This window comes from Cervus canadensis, chromosome 18 (genome assembly GCF_019320065.1).
Source record: "Cervus canadensis isolate Bull #8, Minnesota chromosome 18, ASM1932006v1, whole genome shotgun sequence".
NCBI lineage: Eukaryota > Metazoa > Chordata > Mammalia > Artiodactyla > Cervidae > Cervus > Cervus canadensis.
Window position 1 is genome coordinate 15,013,061 of NC_057403.1, and position 10,866 is coordinate 15,023,926.

General features: G+C 42.3%; 1 non-coding gene across 1 annotated transcript; it reads left to right on the plus strand.

Moving 5' to 3' along the window:
- The first annotated feature begins 4,266 nt into the window (after positions 1-4,266).
- Positions 4,267-4,372, plus strand: LOC122421868. Its single transcript, XR_006263669.1, has one exon. It is a non-coding gene; the product is annotated as a U6 spliceosomal RNA (small nuclear RNA).
- The last annotated feature ends 6,494 nt before the right edge of the window (positions 4,373-10,866 follow it).

Sequence of the window (10,866 nt, forward strand, 5' to 3'; positions counted from 1 at the left end):
GAGATACATCTCCAATTAGGCCTTCTGTAAAATTCAATCTTAAAATTCCTAAAGCATCCTTAGAACTGGGTAAAAAAAAGCATGGGGCAATCTCGACCCCCCATGCCTCCCCCTCCATATAGGGGTAAGGATCCTCCCTTGGGCTTTTCACAAAGAAGGGTGCTTTCAGGGCCTGGAGATGATTTTGACCCCCATCTTGAGGCTTGCTTTCTTGTATTACTTGATTCAGAGGATGAAAAAGGCCCCTCTTGGGAGCCCCTTCCAATAAAATTGATTAAGGAACTCAGTCTTGTGCCTCATATGGGGCTACAGATCCATATACTTTAACATTATTGGACGCTTTGGCAGCTAGATGGATGACCCCATGTGATTGGAAGACAGTTGCTAAGACTTGTTTATCTGGAGGACAATATCTACTTTGGAGAACTGAATATGAGGATTTGGCCCGTAAGCAAGCTAGAGATAACCGCAAATATGGTCCACAACATATTGTGCAGGAAATGCTGGCAGGAACTGATGAATTTGAATCAGCCAGAAATCAGATGAATTTAGATAAAAAGGCCCTAGAGCAAGTGACAACTTGTGCTCTCAGGGGCTGGAGTTCCTTGCCTCAAGGAAAAGAATTAACCTCTTCCCTATCTAACATAAAACGAAAACCAGAGTGCCCCGACCAGTAGGGAACAAGAGACTTTATTGACCTCTCTCCCCTTCCCTCTCTCTTTCCTCTCCTTAGCTCTTCCTATCCTTCCCGTTTTTCTAGTCCCCCAGTCCTGGACGCAAGAATCTGAAAAGCCTTTAAAAATTTTATTTATTTCAACTTTTTTATAAACTCTATTAAGAATAATTATTCTTTAAAACTATCTGTCTACAATAGTCTCTCCAGATTGGCGTAACTTGAATTTCTAAGGGTTGTGCTAAACTAAGTATTAGAAGCCTATTAAATAATTAGGTCATTTCCAAATATAATAAGATTTTGAAACATTTACTACTAAACACTGATTTCCCTTTACAGAAAAACTAAAGAGATTTGAGACTACAAATGAATAATGTTTGATGCCATCCTGAGATGTTCACTAAAATTTTTTTAGAAATTGTCACTGATATTTATGTTCACCAATCTATAGAATGCTAATATAAAAGTCAATTATTGCTTGCTTAAGGAAAGTAAGATGTGTGTGTTCAGTAAAGAAGGTATGAGGAATGAAGTTACATTTTATGAAGGAAAAGGAAGTAAGTCTGACTTACAGGCAGCTGTTTCAGAATGGGAGAACAAAGTAATGGGTACAGAAAGTGTTAAGAAGGTTTGATGAAAAGTACACTCCAAGGGAAGAGTTTTGTGCATAAATACAAGTTTTCTTGAGATGGTGAACTGCCTTTGATAATGGATTTTAAGTTTCTTTACCTCTGAAGTGATCTGTTCTATGTTTACCTTTAAAATCTTCTTTTGTAAGAAGTAAATATATTATTTCACAGTGATCTATATGATTCTACCTGACAGAGTACTATAAACCCTTTTGATATTTATTGACAAAACTGCCTAAATATCTTGACTTCTAGCTGACTTTGGGATGCTTCAGAGGGCCCCTGAGACATCCCAAAGAGCTATTAAACTACCTGAGTTCATTTGACATGTTAAATTGCATGGGAAATATTGTTGGAGGAGTGATAAATCTCCTTAGATTATATTGTATGGTTGATGTTACTTATATAGATATCCTAAAAATTGTGTGAAATTCATAAAAGTCTGATATGTCCTGGTAAAATGTTGTCAGTTATAATTTTAGTTATCATGTTAAAGTGTTACAAGTCACAGCAATGACCAGGCCACTTTGTCAATTACAATTTAATTAGATTTTAAGCATGCCTTATATGGTTTCACTCTCATGCCTTTAGAAAAATACTGCTAGTTCTTCAAGATTTATAAAAAAGACTTTTCTAAGATTAACTGATAAATTTTGTTTGTTTGCTATCTGGTAAACTGGTCACAGACTGAAATTTAGTCTACTCTCTGTGTTAAGAAAACAAAGTTTTCTTAAAATAAATCTTTCAATAATAGATTATAAATTTCTTTGCCTTTAAGTGATTTATATTTGTTTTTAAAATCTTTTGCTACTTTAGTAAAGTAAATAAGTGCTATTTAAGATTATAGTACATGTAAAAGCTCTTTTTGCTTCTACAAAAAATAACCCCTCACTGTTAGACTTGTGATATCCTAATGTCCTTAAAACATGGCAACAGTCTACTCCTAAATTGGGTAATTAAAAATGGGTGAATAGCTGAAAATCAAAGAGTCGGGGCTATAGGAGATCCAAGACGGCCACTTGGCTTTTCCCAGCTCCCTGACAAACCTCATTTTTATTTGATGGGTTAAAGCCTTCCCTGGCTACAGGGTTAATATATCCATAATAAAAAAAACCCCACTAAATATTAAGGTTTGTAAATTGTTAAACTAAGTTTCTAGTTTTGTTAATTAAGGTCTAGTGTTTACTAAGACTCACTTCTGAGACAGTTCCTTGTGGTTATGTTATATTGCTAACAGATTTAATTAAGTTATTAAAAAAGACACCCTAAGTTTGTTTCTAAAGCTTATCTCAGTAATCTATCTTTGGATGAAGATCAGATGCCTCATGACCTGCAACCAGGACATCCTGCGCGGGCAACTCAACAAGCCTCCATACCCACATGGGGACAAAATGAGTCGCTTTGCCATCAAGCACAGAGAATAGCTTCTCTACAGGGATCTTCAGCCTCTACTAAAAGGGTTTTTATTGCTATGCTTGCTTTACTTTCTTGCCAGCGGCAGTTGCATTAACCCGGCGGGTGCATACTGAACAGTATGTTGATACTATGTCAAAGGGTGTCCCCTTGGCTTTGGCTGCTCGAGAGGGCGTGGCCAGAGGACTGGAGATGAAGGTGGATGCTCTTGAGGAAGCGGTGGTGCATATTGGAACAGAACTGCAAGCCCTAAAAGTAAAATTAGCACTGTCCTGCCACGCAGACTACCGGTGAATTTGTGTAACACCTTTAAAGGTTAATGAGACTGATTACAACTGAAAAAAAATTAAAAATCACATTTCAGGGGTATAGAATAGCTCTAGCATAAGTTTAGATTTAGATAGATTGCATGGACAAGTTAGAACAATAGAGCATTCTCGATTGGATTTTACTGCCGCTGGAGCTGCCAGTGATTTCTTTAAAATCTTCTCCAACTCTATCTCTGCCAAAAATATTTGTCTACTATTTTTAGTTACATTGCTGCAATAGCACTGATTATTATTATTATTGTTATTCTCCCTTGTATCATCAGAACTCTTCGGCAGAGCACTCAGAAGCTTGCAACAGAGATTCATCTGGCTGTTTTAAAAAATAAACAAAGGGGGAGATGTCAGGAGCCATTATGGGAGATCCCACCCATGACAAGGTCATGAAGAGAAAACCTGAAACGCAAGGCTGTTCAGGCTACAAGGAACCCTCCAGGTTGACCCCGGCCTCTACCCCACCCTGTAGCCTACCCCTCTTGCTGTTGTCCTTGTTGACCCCAGCAGGCCTGGGCTGGCATACTGCCCCACATCAATAGATTGAAACAAGCGGGCATTCTAGTAGAGTGCCAGTCGGCTTGGAACACGCCAATCCTGCCAGTCAAAAAGGAAGGAGGACAGGACCATAGGCCTGGACAAGATCTCAGGCTAGTCAACCAGGCTACTGTGACTTTACACCCCACTGTTGCAAACCCCTACACCTTACTTAGCCTCCTCCCGCTGAGGACTAAAGTTTATACTCGCCTAGATCTCAAGGGTGCCTTCTTCTGCATACGCCTCACACCAGCGTCACAGCCCATCTTTGCCTTTCAATGGGAAGATCCAGTAGGGGCACCAAACAACAGCTCATCTGGACTCCCCCACAAGGGTTTAAGAGCTCCCCAGCCATCGTTGGGGAAGCCTTGGCTTCTGACCTGAACTCATTCCATCCGGAAGAGTATGGATGTTGGCTCCTACAATCCATGGATGATCTGCTGCTGGCTGCCGAGAAAAATGCTGGAAAGGGACAAATGCACTGCTCCAGTTGCTGATGGAAGCAGGTTACCGGGTGTCGAAGAAGGCACAGATCTGCAAGGAGGAGGTAAGGTATCTGGGTTTTGTTTTAAAGAAGGGCTCAAGGCTCCAGACCCTAATTGGGTCCTATGTACTGATGGCACTAGCCTGATAAAACAAGGACAACGGCTGTCAGGTTAGCCAGAGCGGAAGGGGCCATCAAGACTGAAAAGGGGTGCTCGCTTCAGAGCACATATACTAAAATTGGAACGATACAGAGAAGATTAGCATGGCCCCTGCACAAGGATGACACGCAAATTCATGAAGCGTTCCATATTTTTTGAACAGACTTTTAGACTCTGTGGGAGAAGGTGAGAGTGGGATGTTCTGAGAGAACAGCATTAAAACAAGTATACTATCAAGGGTGAAACAGATCACCAGCCCAGGTTGGATGCATGAGACAAGTGCTCAGGGCTGGTGCACTGGGAAGACCCAGAGGGATGGGATGGGGAGGGAGGTGGGAGGGGGGATGGGGATGGGGAACACATGTAAATCCATGGCTAATTCATGTATGGCAAAAACCACTACAATATTGTAAAGTAATTAGCCTCCAACTAATAAAAATAAATGGAAAAAATAAAATTGAAATAAAAAGGATGCATATTTTAAAACAAAAATAAATAAATAAATAAAATCATTATAAGTAACAACAACAACAAAAGACTGAAAAGGGATGGTGGGAATTGCCAAGTGGCAAATTATTGGTACTGGAGGAGCTGGCACACACTCTGGTAAGCCAGACACACCAAGCGACCCACCTAGGCCATGCTGCCTGCTCACAGGTTAATGCTGCCTCTCGGGTATTCAGACAAAAACCTCCGGGTAGTCAGCTGAAAGGCATGCTTCCCTTTGAACACCTGGGAGTGGACTTCACTGAAATGAAACCTCACCGACACTACCGTTACCTGCTGGTCATGGTATGTACATTCTCGGGATGGATAGAAGGTTTTCCTACCTGGAGTGAAAGAGCACCAGAAGTAGCCCGGTGCCTGCTTAGGGAAATAGTTCCCAGATTTGGACTTCCTACCAGCGTTGGTTCAGACAATGGCCCCGGTTTTTGTAGCTGATTTAGTACAACAAGCAAAACTTTAAACATCAAATGGAAACTGCACATTGCATATAGGCCCAGAGTTCTGAGACGGTGAAATGAACCAACCGCACACTTAAAGAGACTCTCCAAGTGAATCATAGAGACTGACTGCTCCTGGGTGGACTTGCTTCTGACAGCTCTGTTCAGACTCGGGATGACCCCACAGTCCCAAGGCTATTCTCCATACGAAATTGTGTATGTAAGGCCTCCTCCCATAATAAAACAGGTTTCAACAAATTTGCCTCAGGTAAGGGGGGATAGGATTTCACAGCAGATGGAACTGGGTAAGGTAATAAATCGGGTAACTAAGTTTGTACAAGAAAGGGTGTCATTCCTCTTTGGGGAACAGTTCATACTCGGTGACCAAGTATGGGTCAAAGATTGGAAACATGATGTGCTAGCCCTTTGGCGAAATGGCCCTTATGTTATTTTAACTATCCCTGCTGCAGTTAAAGTTGCAGGTATTGTCCCTTGGATCCATCATACGAGGGTGAAGAAAACATACCACACAGACCCAGAAAACGCTGAGTGGACTGCACAGAGGGACCCCATGACCCTCGAGAGACTAAGACCATCCTTAAGAAGAAGGGAAAGAAAATCCCGGACGAGCCCCCTCAGGATGAAGCTGCACAATCAACTCCTGCTGCTTGGCCTCATCAACGTGATTTTGAATTTAACTTCTGTCTCATCTCAGGACAACGTTTACACCTCATGGGCACATTCCTACACGGACTTCCACAACACCTACAACTTCTGGGTATGTAGGACTATGCCTCTGTCTGTGAAGGATGGACTTCCTTGGTGGGTGTCACCACTCTGCCAAGGAGATTTTAAACCACTCTGCTCTTTTCTGGGATGACAAAAAGAGACTTTCCTCTCTCTTGTCAATCATAACCTCTCCTTGCTCTCTTGGTGTAAGATCTACAGTCAATAGACTCAGGTCATGGGGTTACATTTGATATAAATGCCAGTGTAACAAGAGCCTAACCTACAACAAGCCCCAGTAAATCTACCTTATTTACATGCTAGGTGGACAAGATCTGTGTTTCGATGGTACGAGTATATTGCTGCCTTTTTCGTACCCTCTATAGGGACAACAGATATTATGATTAAAGTAGAGGCCTTGACTAATTTCACAAAACAGGCCCTCCTAGATAGAACAAAAGCCATCCAAGCCTTAAATGAAGAGCAAATGCAAATGAGAAAAGTAATAATTCATAATAGAATGGCTTTGGACATACTCACAGCTGCTCAAGGAGGGACCTGTTCTATGATTAAGGTTGAATGTTGTGTATCTATTCCTGACTTATCTGACAATGTATCGATTGCTTTAGATGGTATGAAAAACCAGGTAAAAGCAATGTCAAATGAAAACATTCCTTTCTGGACTTCGGTCCTATCTTGGGTGAAGGGCGATTGGTGGAAAACTATATTTACCACTGTTAAAGTTGCCTTGATAATTCTGCCTTGTGGACCCTGAATTTTACAATGTATTATGAATTTTATAACCCAGAGGTTGATAGTGTTCTCTCATGTGGGTGGCCGGAGGGCCAGGGTACAATATATCACAATAAATGATGCTCATTACAGAAACTAGGAGCATCAAGAGGGGGGAATGAAGAAGGAATTCATAGGGCCTGGACTCCATCGTAGGCCTGTTCATGCTGATCATGCTCGGCCACCTCTCCAGTGGGCTCTGAACTCTGTGTTTAGTGGCTATGGAAACGACAACAGAAGGATAAGACCCCTTCCAGACAGGGGAACCTTGAAGATCATATCCAGGTTACTCCTTGCCTAAGAGAACACATATACTAATCACCCCTTCCTCCAGACAGGCCATACATTTTCTGCACATGTCGGAGTGTAACCTCAGGCTTATTGAATATTGGCTAATTGCTTAACTACCTAAGCACATGGCACATGAAAGATGGGGTTATTGGGATTGTATTTACCCTTCCTTTGTTTCTGTAAGTCTGAAGGAATTTGGGGTGGTGGGTTCGGACACGTACACATGGGGTATAAAAGATTTTCACAAATGCTGGTCGGGTCCTTGGCTAAGAGGAGACTCTTCCTTGGGCCCGCCGGTGTAATAAACTGCAATCCACTATTTGTATTGTCTTTCTGAGTGAGTTTGTTTCCCAGAACACGTGGCTACAACAATGATAAGTGAGTTAGGGACTTCCCTGGTGGTCCGGTGGTTAAGATTCCAAGCTCCCAGTGTAGGGGTACAGGTTCAATCCCTGGTCAGGAGACTAAGATCCTGAAGGCCAACCAGCCCGGCCAAAAATAAATAAATAAGTAATATATGGATTAGAGGGTAGGAATTTTCAATAATGTGTACAAAGAAAAAAGAATGAAAATGAGAAAAAAAAAAAAAGTCTACGTGATTTATGGGTACTCTGTGACATTGCCATGTTTTTCCCTTTCAGCTTTACTAATATGAAATTGACTAATAGCCCTGGGTAGGTTTAAGGTGTCCAGTATGATGACATGATGTAGTACCCTACTGCCGTGATGAGTAGGGGTCATCTTGGCTACATGCAACAGTCCCACAGAAGGACCTGCAAACTCAAATCTGAGTGAAAGAAACCAAACCAAAAAGAGCACATGGCCTGAGCCCATCTATCTTTCTTTACTTTTAAAAAAAGTATATATTTATTTGGTTGTTCTGGGTCTTAGTTGCAGCATGTGGGATCAAGATCTCTGACCAGGGGTCGAACCCAGGCCCTGTGCATTGGGAGCTTAGAATCTTAACTACTGGACCACCAGGGGAGACCTGAGTCCATTTATGTAGTAGAGGATGTGAGACAAAATCATTGTATGCCTCTGGGGACAGGTCTTCTGCTTGTGAATCACAGGTCAGTGTTTTCAGGGTTTAACCTTTAATATTTAATTTTTAACCTTTAATATTTCAGGTTAAAATATTCATATTTAATGCAAAGAGTCAGACATGACTGAACTGAACTGAGCTGAATATATACACAAAGTACCCAATCTCAACCATGGTTATACACCTGAGATTTAATTTCATAAACTTGAGGATGTATATGAAAAAGAACAGATGCTACTATTTAAGAGATAGAGGTCATGAGGCTGGGAAACCAGCGGAGAGATGTTGGTAGTGGCTCATTCACCTTGCAGAGAGGGTATTCATATAATAAGGGTAGGGCTTCCCTGGTGGTTCAATAGTGAAGAATTCCCTTGCCAATGCAGGAGACATGATGAGTTCAATCCCTGGTCCAGGAGGATTCCACATGCCACGGAACAACTAAACCCATGTACCACAACTACTGAGCCTGTGCTCTAGAGCCCAGGAACCACAACAACCAAAGCCCATGGGCCCTACAGCCGGTGATCCACCAACAAGAGAAGCCACCCTAATGGGTAGCTTGCCCACTACAACTAGAGAGCAGCCCTCACTCATCACAACTAGCGAAAGTCTGGGCAGCAACCATGAGATGAGTACAATGCAACAGTAAATTACACCAGAGAGATGAGAGGGTGAGGAGAAAGCAGCAGGGATGGACCTGCGTTGCATTCTCATGAGTTGGGAATTCCTGGTGGTCCACTGGTTACGACTCTGTGCTTTCACTGTCGAGGCCCTGGGTTTGATCCCTGGTTGGGGAACTAGGGTCCCACAAGTCTGCAGCCAAAAAAAAAACAAACAAACAAAAAAAAAACCTCACATGAATCATAACAGCCTGACAACTGGGATCTTCTAAATTCTATACAATGTGATCAATGTGATATTGGACATAAAAATTCTCAAGGCTTAAATCTCTGTCCTAATAATATCCTAAAGGAAATCAAACTGAATATTCATTGGAAAGACTGATGCTGAAGCTCCAATATTTTGGCCACCTGATGGGAAGAGTGCACTCATTGGAAAAGACCCTGATGCTGGGAAAGATTGAGGACAGGAGGAGAAGGGGGTGACAGAGGAGGAGATGGTTGGATGGTATCACAGACTCAGTGGACATGAGTTTGAGCAAACTCAGGGAGATGGTGATGGACAGGGAAGCCTGGTGTGCTGCAGTCCATGGGGTCTCAAAGAGTCAGACACTACTTAGCGAATGAACAGCAATAATATTATTTTAAACCCTTTGCATGGGTTCTCCTATTACATTCTAGTTGTTTTGAAAAGTTATCATCCTTAAGGATTTCCTTGATGGTCCTGTGATTAAGACTCTTCACTTCCAATGCAGGAGGTGTGGATTTGATCCCTGATCAGGGGACTAAGATCCCACATGCTGTGTGGCATGGCCTAATCCTTTAACCATGTGAAATTTCAGTATAAGGTGTCTCCAAATTCCCACTGTTGTTAAAAGTCGGCAGTGTTCTTTGCTTCTAAATCCCTGATGCCTGGCATCAGGGTTTAGTGTCTGGCACAGAGAGCTCCCTTTGGCACCATTAAATGGATGAACTCTAGACTCTACTTCCTAAACTTGGCCACGTATTTTATTCTGTAGCACCATCACATTGTTGAAACATTTAAACCTTGCCACTATTGGAGCAGAAAAACGTTTCCTCTCTCCTCTTAGGTTCTATGACCGATACTTGCCAAAAAAAAAAAGATTAACAGGAGAAAAGAATTCTGTATGGAAGCTAGTAGAAGGTATAAGTTGCTAAAATGGTTAAAATTATGGGCTTATATATCCAGCTTGGGCTTCTCAGATGGCTCAGTGGTACAGAATTCACTTACTGATGCAAGAGACACTGGTTTGATCCCTGCATCGGGAAAATCCTCTGGAGAAGGAAAGGCAACCCACTCCAGCATTCTTGCCTGGAGAATTTCATGGACATAGGAGCCTGGTGGGCTACAGCCCATGGGTCGCAAAGAGTTGGACATGGACACAACTGAGTGACTAGACAACAAACAACATCCAACTCAGTAGGGGAGTAGTGGGTGGGGTAGGGAGAAAAGGTTTCTATGGGAAGAACAAATGAGTTTCTTTTTTTTTTTTTTTCCCAATGAGTTCCTTTAGGAAAAACAAATAGGTTGAAAGAACAAACATGAGGTGAGATACTTTGTGATAATGCTATCTCTGCAGGTGTAAGTGGGCTTTCCAGCTTCTTCAGGCTGGAAAACTCCAAGAGAGCATAGTTATTGTCATAGTTTAACTTACGGTCACCCTCTTGGGAGCAGCTGCTCCCCAAAGAGGCAGTTTCTGACAGCTGTACTTAACCAGAATTTTCTGCTTTGAGTCAGAAAAGGGAGGCTCAGAGAAGGCTTCTTTCTACGTCCCTTGCATCTCAAATGTCTTCCCTTAAAATAATTGTTTCAACCAGCTCTGGGGTTTCCCGTGAGTCCCCACACAACCAACTAAAACTCTGCACAACAGCTTAAGCAATTTCATTCCATCTTGTGTAGCTGACTTTTCCAAAGCTAACGTAAGCATCAACATTATAATGTAAGTGTGCATGCTCAGTCACTCAGTCGTGTCCCACTCTTTGTGACCCCATGGATGGTAGCCCACCAGGCTCCTCTGTCCATGGAATTCCCCAGGCAAGAATACTGAAGTGGGTTGCCATTTCCTTCTCCAGGGGATCTTCCCCATCCAGGGTTTGAACTTGCGTCTCCTGCATTGGCAGGAGGATTCTTTACCACCCAGCCGCCTGGGAAGCCCTGTAAGACTCAACTCTGGCATTTAAATCCCACTTCAATGGCTTATGTCCCGTGATTTT